We start from the raw sequence: 13641 nt of genomic DNA, 5'->3' as shown, positions 1-13641 counted from the left end.
AGAAGTGTGAGGGTTCAGGTGATAGTGAGGGAATAGGAGAGGCAGTGCTTGATAAATGAGTAGGTGCCTGGTGCAAAGGAGACTGGAAATCAGAAATGATGCCAGGGCGTCATCCTGCTTGGGTGACTGGGTGGATGGTGGTGCCGTTCACCATCTTGAAGGAAACATCCTTCAAGGGGAGATCATCTGTCCTGTCCTGGCCATGTGACATGCGAAGGGAGAACCTGACAAGGTAGTCAGATAAGGAGATTTTGAACTTGAAGGAGTGGATAACTGAGCTGTTGAAACTCTAGGTGGAAAGGTTCTTTTAGTTTGGAATCAGCCATCACTGTGCCAACACCTGCTGGGTACCAAGCCTATGGAGAGCACCAGTTCCAGAGATGACTAAACATCAAGGTGTCACAATCTCACTAGCCCCTCAGTTGTTCCCAGTCTGCCTTAACGGTGGAGAATATCTGAGGTTCCTGAGGAACTTGTTCACCAGAAACGAGTGGACTGAAGCCCCGAGCTTGCCTGGAGTGTGCCAGGACACTGTGTCCACTTCTTCATCATGACAGACGGATTCCATTAAAGCACCCACAACCTTCCCATAAGAAGTAAAAGAGGATGGTTATTAAAAATTACAAGTGCTGTCCTCCACACTCCACCTCCCAAACTTCATTTCACAATGGCTGCCGACATCAATAACGTCGGACGGGATGATCAAGTTTGCATAATGTGGCAGCTCACCAAGGGTCCCTCTGCACAAACACCCCTCCCAGCATGAACGCCGGGAAACAGGCAGGGCTTCAAGTCCAGAGAAAAGGCCCTTAGACTGTGGGACATACGAGTCCTTTAGCACAGTACCCATGTGCGATTTTACAGACATAAGCTTCCATCAGAAGAGCTGGCTTCTCATCCCAATTTGACCCTTCCCAGTAGGGGGACCACAGACAGATCATTTAATCATCCCGTGCCTCCATTTTCTCTGCTTTTAAATGGAAATAACTGAGGGATTCTGAAAGGACCTAGATGGTGGATGTCATGTCACTGCTGAAAGAATAAACTTAAGGATACACTTAAATAAGTTATTTTGTCGATTTATCTATTAACATGTCATTACCAACTTCTTATTTGAAAAATAGCTGATCTTTAGAAAAACAGAGCAACACAGAATTGCTGGGCTCGGGTATAGCCTAACACGGATTCTAGATAAAATATTAAAAATTCAAAAATCAGTGACACACATGGGAAAAGTAGGTTAAAATAATGAATAAAGTAAAACAACTTCTTGTTGCCTTTTGGTAAATTGTATTTATAAAATGTAATTTGTGATTTATTGCAGATAGGTTGAGCTCTATGTCACTGACATCCAAGTTAAGATATAAAACATGAAATGGAGCAATGATGAGACAGCCTGAAGGAGCAGATCTCTGCACACTCGGAGTTTCCCCCAGTCAGGCCTGACACTCTGGGTGCTTCCCACCTCGCTGACTTCCCTCCCCCTCCTCCCTGCTTTCCAGACCTGCCAAGTGTCACCCTCACTCCGCGCTCTTTATCTCATTTTTCCTGAAGCAGAGGCTCTGAGGCTGGAGCGTGCATCAGAAGCACCTGGAGGACTTGGGTTTCAGGTTCACAGCCTGCACTTCTGATGAGTTCCACGTGACGCTGAGCTGCTGGTCCAGGCACCACATGTTGAGAATCTCTGGGCTGAAACTGCTTCCTGCTGCCGCCGGCTTCTCGGCCTCTTGACCCTGGGATTCCCGCTCAGCCCCGCTTCCACCCGGCCCCTCCAGGTCCTGCCTCCTTTCCTCTTGTGTGGCATTCACTCTCGGGCTCCGCCGGTCACCGCACTCGGAGCTCGTGTCTTGCGGCCAAGGACAGCGTCTGGTCCCCGCGCCGCAGCATCTAGCCCAGCATCCACGTGGATGGCACGCATCAGGTGGGTGGCGCGAGTGACGTTCATGCAGCCTTCCTCCTCGAGGAGCCGGTGGGCGCTGAACTCCAGGCTTCCTGCCCCCAGCTGGTTCTCAGCACGGCTCCCCGGGGAAGCCAATTGCCCTCCCTGGGCCTCCGTTTCCTCATCTGCCAAAGGGGCACAGTAGCACTTCCCTTAATGTCAGGACTCTCAGATGTGGGGAAAGCAGGGGGAATGCTCCCGGCATGGATGAAGGGCCCGTCAATGTTAACTGTGGGGAATACAGCCTTCTCTCTGGGACGAGGCAGGCCACACGCGCGTGCTCCCCCGGCTGTGCTGGGTTTCATCGTCAGGTAGAGCTTCTGCAGCTAGGCGTGTTCCTCAGCGGGTGCAGGGCTGAGAGAGGCCAAGCAGGGCCACCGGAAGAGCCTGGTGTGTTGACTGGAAGCGCTGGTCTCCTCCATAGCGAGGAGTCACTTCCGCTTTTGAAAACCGTAAGCCAGGCGCAGTTACGTTACAGCGTAGAATGGAGATGCTCCTAAGTTTGAAGGTACAGTGTGCAGATTGTAGCAGTTCCTTGGGCAGAGGCCCTGCCCCTACAGGGGCTGTTCCTTCACGGCCCCACCCCCACCTTAGGGCGCCCTGCACAGAGCTGCACACAGGCCAGGGGCTCAGGCCTGGGAGAGGAGAACAGACTAGTGAAGCTGCTTTCCAAGCACTTCTCTTACCCTAACACAAATGCTTTTGCAACCCCTGTGCCCCAAGGCCATGTTTCACACTGAGGCAGGGCCTGGAGGCAGGAGTTGACACCAGGCAGCTCTCACCCTTGGAGGAAAAAAGCATTTGATTATTTGAGGCCAGAATGGTCCAGCCTTCACCTCCCTGGCCTTTTGCACTGGAACAAGGCCAGTCAGTTCTGTCTGCTCCTGCCGGTGGTGACTTGGTTTAATCACACAACTGCGTGTCTGGGAGAGCTCCCTGGCTGCCTTGACTACACATCCTCACCCCTGCCCGGCCTCGCACACACTCCCCAGGTCACAGTCAGCCGACTTCACTCCATTCTGGATGAACTGCAGGAAGGGCTATGATACAAGCTGCAGCCCAGTGTCTTGGAGAACGTGTTTTCTGAGCACAGCAGCTGTGTGAGCTCTGCTTGGCACGTCTTTGCTGCACCGAGTGGTTTTGGGTCCCGAGTGGTGGGAGCAGGCCAGCCTGGCCGGCTCCCTGCTCTTCTCACTGCTGTGTCTGTCCACATCTGGCCACGACCTCCCGGCCCCTCCGCATCGTCACCCCCTGACGTGTGGGGTGGCTGGCAGGGAGCTGGGCAAGGGCCGGCTCCTCAGGCACCTCTTCGAAAGCAGTGCCTTTCAGCCCTTTGAAGGGCCAGCGCTGTAGTTGTAAGAATTGCAACCAAGGGCTCCAAGACAGGATTTCTCAGCATTTGGGGCTGGTCGTTTTCTGTTGGGGGGCTGCCCTGTGCACTGTGGGGTGTTCAGCAGCAGCCCTGGACTCTACTGGATGCCAGTAGCAGCTCCCCCCCACCCCACGTGACAACCGAAAATGCCTGCAGACATCGCCAAATGTCCCTGGAAGTTAAAACTGCCCGGCTGAGACTCACTCAGAGACAGCGAGGTGCAGAGCAGGGCCAGGCCGCTCAGTGGGCGAAGACTCGGGGGTCAACCCAAGGGACGCCTCAGAGCTTAGGCAAAGGAGGGAGCCTTTCCTGGGCCTTGCTCACTCCCAACCAAAAGCTCGTGCTGCACCGCAGGCCCGTCCTCGGCTGCTCAGGGGGCCCTGGGGCGGAACAGCCCTCACCCCGGCCTTCGAGTCTCCGCATCGCTCCTTTCTGAGCACGATCCTCCACTGCGGGCGGTCCTGAGACAGCTCCTGTCCCTCATCCCCACTGCTCTGCTCCCACGTCTCCCGCTCCCTCGTGTGAGAGCCCCGAGGCTCGTGGCTTAGGGGTCAGAGGTTCCCCTTAAAAGCAGGTGATGAATCTCGGCAGGTGCTTCTCTCTTCCCTTGGCCGGAAGCTCTGATATTATTTCCTCCCTTTATTAGTGTATTTTTTAAGTTATTCAAATAATGAGATCAAAAATATGTAAAAATGTGGAAAAACTGGCACTCACCCTTCAGGAGGCACTCACCTATTCAGGTGATGGGCTTTTGATTAGGAAGCCATAAGGGCTGGACTTTTCCCACAATTATCATTTACAGATCAATTTAACCAACTGTCCCAATTTACTGATTGCGCCTTCAGGTCCCTCTGTGCGCGTATAGAATAGCTTCGTCTGACTTACGAAATTAAGAACGAGAAAGGCTGACCCTTACGGACGGGGCGAGGACTTGGCCCAGACGGTCGCCTGTAAAAGGAGCCCATTCATTATGCAGTTGCCTGCGAACGGCGCAGGTGTAATTGGCACATTTGACTTCATATTGCGCGGTCCTTTAAGTGTCTCTTCTGATGTGTTAAAATTAGCCTTTTCCTAAACCACAAAAAGAGGAAGGAACGTCCTTTTTAAGCAAATGTGTAGAGAAAGCTTCCATTTGTCTGGATCAGTTGAAAGTGGTCCTGTCTAAAGACGGGGCTGTACAGCAGGTGACCTTTCAAGGCGGCATCCAGACTTAAGATGTTAGAATTCTCCCCTTTTGATTAAAAAGAAAAGGTCTTTCTTGACACCTCAGAATGACTGTTATCACAATGGGAATTGGAGAGAAGGAAGGGCAGAGGAAGGGGAGAGAAGAGAGATGTGAAACAGCCATGGGGTCTAGGTTTTGAGTTAGGGTGCCAGGAATGGGAGGGGTGAGTAAATGGTTTATTGCACACAGAAAGGATACTATTTGACTTAACAGCCCTACCCCCCGGACCTGAAGCAGCTGCCTGTGGTCCCTCACGTGCAAGGGAAGCAGGGACTTGAACCCACGTATGTCTCACTCTGGCACCAACCTCATGAAATTGTATTGCTCCCGAGGTCCAGGGAAAATTGATCATGCTTGTTTTCTTCCATAAGTAAACAAAGGTCCCCCCAAAGACCTAGAGAACACACTTGAGACTATAAAAATAAAGTTAAGCCCTTTGGGAATGCTCCCAGCCTTGAACTTCACCTGGTGTTACTGGTGGTGGAGGTGTCCACAGCTTCCCCGGCAGATACCAGTTCTGACCCTGACAGCCTGACTGCAGTGAGCTCTGGCCGAGAAGCTGCAGGCAGCCGTGGCCGCCAGAGCAAGGGTGGGCAGGGCTTGCAGAGGCAGGTGTGAGGCCACTGGCCTTGGGGCACATGGGTGGAAGGAGGCACTGAGAAGGGTTGCAAAGAACACATTTTTCTGATTTCCTTGATATTTCAAGGGTAAGTGCTATATATACAGCAGAAAAAGAGACATGAAACAACTAGTACAAAGTTTTGATCATATATCATGGGACAAGAATAGAAGAGGCAAATATCCATGGGTCCTACAGTTAATTGAACAAAGTCAAATGCCAGGTTTGTCAGTTTTTGATTGTGAGACCTCATGCAAGTTACTTGAGCTTTCTAAGCCTCGGTTTACGCATCTGTAACACGGGGATGATTGGAATAGCGTCAGCTCACTAGTGTGCTGTGTCAGATCGCTAGTAAACTGCTAATTGACAGAGCTGGCGCCGGGGGACCCCGGGGTCAGAGACTGTGTTGTCTAATCCTAGTTCCGTCCCCTGTGTGCTGTGACTCTTGTTTGGTCACTTCACTTACCTGAGCTCAGTGTTCTCATCTGGAAAAAAAGCAAAAATGAAAATAAAAAAGGTAGAGGCAGAGGGAGAACCACCTTCCAGGTTTGGCCTGGAGACACACAGATGATGGAAAGGAAGCTTCCCTACAAACTAGAAAATGGTGCAGAATTAGAAGCAGGACTGCCAATGAGATATGACTGATGGGGGTTGAAAATCCTCAGACTTCCTCCTAGTGTACCGTCCATCCACTAAAGATGACCTTGCTTTTGCTAGCCCAAATTCTTCCCCTCCCCACAATTTGGAAATGGGGTTGAGGAGTCAGGTTCTGGTGCAGGGACAATGAAGGGATGCTGGCTAGCTGGGAAAGTCCCAGGGTTCTCCTTTGTTATAAAGAATCTGGGTTTTAGGTAAACTTGGAGATGCCGCAGTGGCTGGAGAATCTACATAATGACGGGGGAGGCAGGAGAGGAGGAGAGGGAGAGAGGATTACTTTGGGGTGTCAGGAGATTTATTTGGGGGTTTGGCAGGTGAGAAACATGAAGGGTATGAGGTGATGGGGAGAAAAGGAAATTTGGAGAAGAGATGCTTTGGGTTACTAACAGGATCCCCATTAATGTTTGTGGACAAGCAAGAAAAGATTGCAATTTATTTCTAATCATTTTTGGTTGTGGAATTTGCTGCTTTTAACATGATTCCTTGCAAAGCCTGGGCCACACACAGCACTGGCGTGTGTTAGGGCATACTGCAGTAGTGTTCTGGACCATCCTCTGGGAAAGGGCTTTCTCACCACGGGGCTGGGCACTGCTTTGTAGTTCATCAGGTATTTTCACAAGCGTTTTCTCCTTTGAGTTTCTGCGGAGCACTATGGAAAAGGCACAGGTGCATTTTTACATGTGTGGATACTTACGGCTGTGCTCCTCATGAATATTAAGCTCTGGCCACTCACTAAATGTACATAAACATTCAGCCTGTGCCACACACTGTGTTTGGCAAACAAACGTGGTCAGGCATAGCTCCTGGAAGAAGCAATATTGAAAAAGACTCAGGAAGGATGAACAGGAATTATTTATGAGATGAATGACCTGGGGAGTGTGTGCGAGGCCGGGCAGGGGTGAGGATGTGTAGTCAAGGCAGCCAGGGAGCTCTCCCAGACACGCAGTTGTGTGATTAAACCAAGTCACCACCGGCAGGAGCAGACAGAACTGACTGGCCTTGTTCCAGTGCAAAAGGCCAGGGAGGTGAAGGCTGGACCATTCTGGCCTCAAATAATCAAATGCTTTTTTCCTCCAAGGGTGAGAGCTGCCTGGTGTCAACTCCTGCCTCCAGGCCCTGCCTCAGTGTGAAACATGGCCTTGGGGCACAGGGGTTGCAAAAGCATTTGTGTTAGGGTAAGAGAAGTGCTTGGAAAGCAGCTTCACTAGTCTGTTCTCCTCTCCCAGGCCTGAGCCCCTGGCCTGTGTGCAGCTCTGTGCAGGGCGCCCTAAGGTGGGGGTGGGGCCGTGAAGGAACAGCCCCTGTAGGGGCAGGGCCTCTGCCCAAGGAACTGCTACAATCTGCACACTGTACCTTCAAACTTAGGAGCATCTCCATTCTACGCTGTAACGTAACTGCGCCTGGCTTACGGTTTTCAAAAGCGGAAGTGACTCCTCGCTATGGAGGAGACCAGCGCTCCCAGTCAACACACCAGGCTCTTCCGGTGGCCCTGCTTGGCCTCTCTCAGCCCTGCACCCGCTGAGGAACACGCCTAGCTGCAGAAGCTCTACCTGACGATGAAACCCAGCACAGCCGGGGGAGCACGCGCGTGTGGCCTGCCTCGTCCCAGAGAGAAGGCTGTATTCCCCACAGTTAACATTGACGGGCCCTTCATCCATGCCGGGAGCATTCCCCCTGCTTTCCCCACATCTGAGAGTCCTGACATTAAGGGAAGTGCTACTGTGCCCCTTTGGCAGATGAGGAAACGGAGGCCCAGGGAGGGCAAATGGCTTCCCCGGGGAGCCGTGCTGAGAACCAGCTGGGGGCAGGAAGCCTGGAGTTCAGCGCCCACCGGCTCCTCGAGGAGGAAGGCTGCATGAACGTCACTCGCGCCACCCACCTGATGCGTGCCATCCACGTGGATGCTGGGCTAGATGCTGCGGCGCGGGGACCAGACGCTGTCCTTGGCCGCAAGACACGAGCTCCGAGTGCGGTGACCGGCGGAGCCCGAGAGTGAATGCCACACAAGAGGAAAGGAGGCAGGACCTGGAGGGGCCGGGTGGAAGCGGGGCTGAGCGGGGATCCCGGGGTCAAGAGGCCGAGAAGCCGGCGGCAGCAGGAAGCAGTTTCAGCCCAGAGATTCTCAACATGTGGTGCCTGGACCAGCAGCTCAGCGTCACGTGGAACTCGTCAGAAGTGCAGGCTGTGAACCTGAAACCCAAGTCCTCCAGGTGCTTCTGATGCACGTTCCGGCCTCAGAGCCTCTGCTTCAGGAAAAATGAGATAAAGAGCACGGAGGGAGGGTGACACTTGGCAGGTCTGGAAGGCGGGGAGGAGGGGAAGGGGGTTACGGTGGTAGAGCCTGCTGCTTCTCTGTCCAGCCAACAGACAGGATTTCTGCCTGCCTTATTCTTGGTGTTAGAACTCTGTTCGTGTTTGAGCATCAGTGTGCTTTGGAAGGGTTAATGAATCCTGCCTGGTCTAATCCAGCCTCTCCTGTTGATGGTTAAAGATCAAAAAAGGAAATCAGCTGGGGACTTCCAGGGAAGATTATGTGGATCCGTAAAAGGTTGAATGCTGACCTCCAGAAAGATGTGTCCACACCTCGACCTCCAGAACCTGTAGATGTGACCTTATTTGGACCAAAGGGTCTGGTCTTTACAGGTGTAATTAAGTTAATGATCTTGAGATGAGATCGTTCTGCATTTTCCAGGCAGGCCCTAAATCCAATGACACGTGTCCTTATAAGAAACAGAGGAGAAGACACAGAGAAGCCATTTGAAGCCGAGGCAGAGGCCGAGTGAGGCAGCCACAACGAAGGAAGGCCTGGAGCCGCCAGAGGCTGGAGAGGGGAGGAAGGACCCTCCCCGGAGCCTGCGGAGGAGCTCTGTCCTGCCCACACGTGCATTAGAGGTCTGGCCTCCAGACTGGGGACAATATGCTTCTGGTGTTTTAAGTCAAATTGTGGCAGTTTGTTCCAGCAGCCCCAGGAAACTAATACACCACCTGCCTGTGTACTCTCGGAACTATTTCCTTCCTACTGAACACTGCTGTCCTAAATGTGCCTTGCTTTATCCCTTTACTTGTTTACTTCCTGTGTTCCCGCTGGGCTGTGAGCACCAGAAGGGCATAGTCTGGCTCCAGATCTGGTGCCTCGTAGGCGCGCTGCAAAGATGTGTTAAGTGAATGCACAGAAGAAAGTGGCGTAACAAAGATTCAAACCCATCTTCTGACTTCAAGTGGATATTTTGTACTGTGCACATTAGCAAAGTTACAAGATAGATGGAAGGTCACCCAGCAATAGTACAGCACCAGGTGCCTGGTGCGTGTTAAATAAAACCAGATGAAGCACATGTCGCGGCTCCAAGCCGTTGCGTAAAATGGGGCAGACCTGAATAAACGGCTCCTTGAGCCTAAAGCAAGGCTTCTCAGTCTCGGTGCTGGTTACAGTTGGAGCAGAATCATTCTTTATTGGGGTGGGAGCTGTCCTCTCGCTGCCTTGTGGGGTGTTGAGCACCATCCTGCTCTCTCCCTACCAGATGCCAGAAGCATCACCACCCCCAAGCCAGGTGTGACAACCAAAAATGTCTCCAGACGTTGCCAGATGTCCCTGGGATGCAAGAACCATTGCTCCACTTGAGAACCACTGACCTAAGGAATCTACACATGGACAAGTAAACTTGGCCTCCTCTGAAATCAGGGAACAAGAACTGCCCCCCCCTCCCCCGCAAGCCATAGATGCTGACAGAAGTCCACCAGCTACAATCAGAACAGGCTCACAGCAGGAGACTGCCAGGGGACACACATGATTTCAATTCACGGACAAGCAAGAGGAGAAGCTGTGAAAGCTGGGGACGGAGCAACAGGCTGCCAGGGAGAAGGAGGAAGTGCTGTGCGTGGGCAGGACAGAGGAGGGGGCAAAGCTACAGCCCCCTTATTGCCACCAACCCGGTGGGACAGGTCCTGAAGAATAACCTGGGAATCAGCACTGCAAGTGGACGGAGCAGAGAAGTGACACGCACAGGGCCCAGTGAGTGCCGGGCCCATGCCCCCACTCCTCACGAGGTGCCGCTCCCACCCACGCCGGGAAGTGACCACAGTCCATACCGAGGCAGGTGGTGCAGAGAATCTGGGGAGACAAGTGTAGAGCCGCAGTGGGGGTGATGCTGGTGGTGGGGGTGATGTCGCCTCGCGTTTACGGGATACCTGCTGTGTCCCGAGCACCGTGTTATCCAGGTCAGGGTACCCAGAGAATGTCAGTCGTCACCATCCAGCCTCCATCTCCAACTCTGAAAAGAGCATGAACAGAAGAAAGGATTAGAGACATAACAGGTGACTTTGGAAGACCTCTCTCAGCCCTTTCTCAAGAAACCAGGTAAAAATTAATAAAGGCAGCAGAGGATGTGGTAAGGCCATCAACGAAATGTGGTTAATATAACAAACGCCCATGTCCCACCACTCAGCTTTAGGAGATGCCATGGTTGTTCTGTACTTACAGCAGACCTTTTTGATTTAGTGAATAAAATAATACCAAGACATTTCAAGTACCATTTCTGTTCCTCTCTTTCCCTCCTCCGTGGAAACCGGATTCTTAAAAGTGATGAATATCCTTCCCTTTTGTACTTCTGATAATAGATGTGCATCCAAAAATCGTACGTAGTATTGTTTCCTGTGTTACTTCTATGCAAATGGTATTTAAATGGACATGTTCTTTTTCACTTTCTTCTCCCTCCCCCTCATATTTTGTTTTTGAGAATTTTCCAGGTTGATATGGGAGACCTAATTCAATCACTTCAACTGCCACAGATTAGTCTGTTGCATCAATTACCTTATCCAATCCCCTATTAGAACATTTAGGTCATTTTCGATTTGTTAACCAAAACAACACTGCAGTGAAAATTCTGGTACACGTCTCCTTGTGCACGTAAGAGCGTTTCTCTAGGCTACAGATATAGGAGTGTGTTGTGGGATTATAGGGTATAAATGTTTTCGACTTAACTAGGTATTAACAAGTTACTTTCCAAAGTGGCTGAAAGAATTTACACTATCAATAACAGCAGGGCAGGAGTTGCTGCTTGGCAGAGTCTTGTTTTCTCAAATCTTCAAGGAACTGATTATTCCTACACTGTCTCAACAGTTCCAGTGCATAGAGAAAGACAAAAATCACTTGACTGTTTTTATGAAGGCTGTATAACCTGGAAGCCAGGGCTGACATAGATCACCACAGAAAAGGTAGTTAGAGAAGGTTTATGCGAACAGCTTGAACGTAGTTAGCAAATAGAAGCAAATGACACACCACGATGGTGAGCACAGTCCAGGAACTGTTCCGTTTAGGAAACTTTTAAAAATGCCTTTACCAAATTAACAGGACAAGGGGAAAAGAAGCATGCGATCACTTCTTTTCTTATAAGCCATAAATACACTTCATAAAATTTAGTATCCACTTCTGATACTTGAAAGGGAAATAGGGGATATGCTTTCTAAATATTTTTTAAATACACATTTCAATCCAAAAATTACCATCATAATTCATTGTGAAAATGCTACAAGTATTCCATTAGAGTCACAAAGTTATGAGTGCCCTTTGTCACTACTATTGTATAACATTTTTCCAGAAGTGCTAAACAGAGCAATTAGACAAGAATATAAAAGCAGTCCTGAACGTTGGAAGAGACAAAACAATCATAATTTGTAGATAATAAGGTTGTATTCTTGGAAAATCTCGAAATAATAGAAAAAGTGGGCACTGTGGAATGGGGACTTGCCTCCTTCAGCCCTGAGCCTGCAGAGCCTAGCGTTGGCCTGGCCCAGAGTCTCTGCTTGATAAACGCCTGTGGATGAGTGCAGGGTGTTGAGGCCAGCATTCCCCAGAGCACGCTCTCTGGAAGGAGCGCAAATCCATGTTATGGGATAAGGCATTCCGTGGACAATTTGGGTTGGGGAGCATGAGATGGGATCAAGACAAATGAGTTCGTTTACCGCAGAACATCTTAGATCCTTTAACATGAGGATACACCTCATGACCCTCCAAGAGTCTCCCAGCCATCATGACTGCAGAGCCCCTTGCTTGGAGCACTTCGGGGTATCCCATATCATGGAACATTCTGGGATGGAGTATGCCCAGAAGAATACTCAACAAACTATTAAACTAGGGGATGGGATTTGGGCGGTCACTAATTCGTCTTTGTGCTTTGTGTTGTTCGAAATGTTCACAGCAAGTGAGCAGGTATCGTTTTATACACACACAAGATAAAAAAGAATGAACGCTAAAAATGCGATCTTTTGCTGAATGTCAAAACCAACTTTAGTTTACCAAATCATGAATTCTACAGAAGTTGTTTGGAAAGATGAAAGGCCAGCTTGAACCAAATGGAAACGTGTGAAATAGCAGAACCAGATTTTTGGTACTCGGATTCCACCTTCCCCACCTACTTATAGAGGGACTTCGGGGAAATCACTTCACCTCTTTGAATCTCATTCTGTGACACAGCCATCTCACAGAGTGGATGCTTCAACGCAGTAAGACGTAATAAGCCCCCAGTCAGTGTTCGCTACTTTCACTATCACTAATGTTGATGGCCCTAAATTAAATTGTGCCACCTAAGTACGTCTCAGTGTTTGAGGTCGTTTATTCCAATCTGCTCAAGTCATCCTCTTCTACGCCCAAACCCCTCAGCTTTGCTAAAGGACCACAGACAAAAGGTTTCAGGTGGGTCCCGGGTTCAATCACACTCAGATTTGGCAGGTTCCCCGCTGGCCTCCCTCTGGCGTGTGGTTGTACCCACAGCCCGTCCCCTCCCAGTAGGGCTGCGGCGACGCTGAGCAGCTATGGAGAACCCAGCCTGGGGAGAGACTTTGGGAGGCACAAGAATGCTGAGAAGTCGGCCCTGCAGCTGGGTCTTGTGTTTGTTTATGGAGCAGTTATTACAGTAACATCTGGATGCCTTAGATGATACCGGGAAAAGCAAAGATTATGTTTAGCTGTCTGATGTATTTTAAGGGATGTAGCTTTTATTCTGCATGATTAGGAAGTAATTAGCGGCTTAAACTTGATGCCTTCACTCAGTCGATTCCATGACTCTCTCTCCTAGTACAGGATGAGGAACGTGGTGGAATTCCTTTTATTAATAAATTACCATTGTCTACCCCCGTTTTTGGCCTCAATGCAGAGCTTTCTGTCCTTGTGTTGAATAATTGATCACTTAAGCTGACTTTTTCATGGGGCCCCACGAGTCTTGGGAAAGGCAAAATGAACAAGTTAGCCAGTGGCCTGACCCTCTAACAGCCTGCACCCAAACAGTCCCAGCCACCACCCACCAAGCAGAAGAGAATAAAAGAAAAAAACAGGAAAAATACTAAACTCCAAGAGTAGTGTAGGACCGGGGGTCCTCAGGATTGTGACTGGGTTAATCTGTGTTCGGGTCCCACCTCCACCGTGCAGCCTCCGTTTCCATCGAAAATCAGTGCTCTCCTCACCTGCAAAGTGGAGCAGGTGACAGTACCAACCTCATCGTGCTATTGGGGGATCCAGGAAAGAGACCACATGAAGGGCCTGACACCAAGTGGGGTACGAAGTGTCACACACAGAGGAACACATGCATGCACATATGAGTGCAAGAACATGTGTGTGTATACACATACACATACACACATGCACACATACACACATGAGTGATGGGATTAAAGTGGGAACCACCTTCAGGACTGCTGTGAAGACTAAATGGCAGAGTGCACCCAGAGCACTTGGAATGTGGCCTGGCATATAACACAAGCTCAAAGAACAGTTCTTGTTATTATTATCAATGTTAGCTTGGTTTTTATTTATTCACAAACCAAAATATGTCAAACTC

The sequence above is a fragment of the Pseudorca crassidens genome, chromosome 15 (genome assembly GCF_039906515.1).
Source record: "Pseudorca crassidens isolate mPseCra1 chromosome 15, mPseCra1.hap1, whole genome shotgun sequence".
Classification (NCBI taxonomy): domain Eukaryota; kingdom Metazoa; phylum Chordata; class Mammalia; order Artiodactyla; family Delphinidae; genus Pseudorca; species Pseudorca crassidens.
Note: the sequence above shows the minus strand (reverse complement) of the source record.